The sequence below is a fragment of the Lycium ferocissimum genome, chromosome 8 (assembly GCF_029784015.1).
Source record: "Lycium ferocissimum isolate CSIRO_LF1 chromosome 8, AGI_CSIRO_Lferr_CH_V1, whole genome shotgun sequence".
Taxonomy (NCBI): domain Eukaryota; kingdom Viridiplantae; phylum Streptophyta; class Magnoliopsida; order Solanales; family Solanaceae; genus Lycium; species Lycium ferocissimum.
In genome coordinates, this window is record NC_081349.1 from 33,217,359 (window position 1) to 33,219,590 (window position 2,232).

Sequence of the window (2,232 nt, forward strand, 5' to 3'; positions counted from 1 at the left end):
CACAAGCACTATTCCAACTCAACAAAGTTACTAGCGATCGTACGGTCACTATTCTTCGGCGATGTCTCTCATCACTCCTCTACCGATAGATCTAAATATTCTTCATGTTACGCGAAAAAAACAACTTAAAAAATTTTAATTGCACGCCCAAACAAAACTTCAACTTAAAATTGACTTGATTTCATTTCATGTCCAAACGAGTCCTAAATAGCTGTCTCGGACCGGTGGCGAAAATTTATGTTTTTCCACCCCTATCAACTAACAAAAAGGAAAAACAAGCCTGTGGACAATCAATTTCAATTTATTCTTTTTCCTCACACTACCTTTTCCTTCACTGCCTTTTCCTTGTCACACAACACTCCTCCAACTCAACAAAGTTACCGAAGATCATACGGTCACTATTCAATTTTGAGGAGACAGCAAGTAATGCGTATTACAAATAATTATGTATACTTTTCTTTCACTAAATTTTTTAATTTACATGAACATTTAAGAGGAAGTGTTGTGAAAAAATGTGAATTTGATATTGGCTATCACAGTAGCAACTCCTCTGACCCAAGTTCCATTAAAATACCTTAAGCTCTCTCTTGCTTTCTCTCTCTGTGCACCTTTTGTTGGTCTTTAATTTTACTACGTAGTTTTATTTTACACAAAAATAACAAAAAAGAAAATATCCATGTAAAATCAATTAAAATATAAACCTTTTCCTTACGTCACCTTTTCTTTCACTGCCTTTTCCACTTCCTTTTCCTGGTCACACAAGCATTATTCCAACTCAACAAAGTTACCAACGGTCGTACGGTCACCATTCTCCGGCGATGTCTCTCATCACTCCTCCACTGATAGATGTAAATAATCTTCATCTTCATCTCTCTTTAATTTTTACGAATAATTATGTATACCTTTTTTCACTAGAATTTTTAATTTACATGAACATTCTGGGAGTGTTGTGAAAAAATGTGAATGTCATGTTGACTATAACGTTAGCAACTCTTCTAGCCTAAGTTTCATTAGGCTATAAATAGCCGCATAGACGAAAAAGATACCCAAAAAAATACTCCCTCCGCTTTAATTTATGTGAATTTATTTAACTAGGCACGACATTTAAAAAAAAGTGAAGACTTTTGAAACTCGTAATTCAAAATAAGTTTTGAATATTTGTGTGGCTGTAAATTATTTCATAAAATGAATTTGTTTCTAAATTAGTAAAGAGGTCATTTATTTTGTACCTAACTAAAAAGAAAAAGTATTCACATAAATCAAATAGAGAGTATAAAAGTACTACTCCTTGCTCTCTCTTTCTTGCTTTCTCTCTCTCTTTTAACTTTTAGTACACAATTTTAGAGCCTATTTGGATGGGCTTTTGCGGTTATGCCTATAAGTCAAAACAAATAAGTCAAAAAAATGGTTGGATAGTCTAACTTATTTTTTCGCTTATGTTCGTTTTACTTATGTTTTTTAGATAAACCAAAGTTTAAATCGAACTTAATTATTTTTTTGAGCTTATCAGGAATACAAAATAACTTTGTTCTAATACCCAAACACTAAAAAAAACTAAAAATGTTTTAAGAACTTATGCTCAATCCAAACGGGCTCTTATTTTACAACAAAAATAACAAAAAAGAAAACGCCTGTGGTCAATCCATTTAAGAGTCTGCTTGACCGGGCTTTATTTATATAAGTAAAAACAAATTTATGTTCGCTAGATGTTTCACCTGATCCAATTATTTTTTTAAGCCTTATTTTAAGACAAAATAACTTTAAACTGCTACAAATAAACACTCGTGTTAAAAACGCTTATAACCAACTTATAAGCCAATCCAAACGGGCTCTAAATTTAAACTTTTTCCTCACGCTGCCTTTCCCATGTCACACAAGCACTAGTCCAACTCTACAAAGTTACCGACGATCGTACGGTCATTATTCGCCGGCGATGTCTCTCTTCACTCCTCCACCGATAGATGTAAATAATCTTCATCTTCATCTCTCTTTAATTTTTGCTCTGTGATTTCATTTGCTTTTGCAGTTTTACTCTGCTTTGCGTATTTTTTGCTTACTGTAGAGCTTTTCTCGGTGTAGTTTTATAAATAAATTTGCTGAATATAGTCTGATGCGAGTGCGGTGTGAAGTTAACCTAAAATATCTCTTAAAATGCGATTGTTGCTGTGTTTATTTAACTTTTTTTTTTACAGTTTCTCTCTGCTTTGTATTTTTTTTTGCTTTCAGTTGCTT

General features: G+C 32.8%; 1 long non-coding RNA gene across 1 annotated transcript in view; it reads right to left on the bottom strand.

Moving 5' to 3' along the window:
* Positions 1–264: 264 nt before the first annotated feature.
* LOC132068135 (uncharacterized) overlaps positions 265–2,232 on the bottom strand; it is a 43,083-nt gene continuing 41,115 nt past the window's right edge. Inside the window, exon 3 of the long non-coding RNA XR_009417317.1 lies at positions 265–361. This is a non-coding gene — a long non-coding RNA (uncharacterized LOC132068135). The remainder of the gene's footprint in view (positions 362–2,232) is intronic.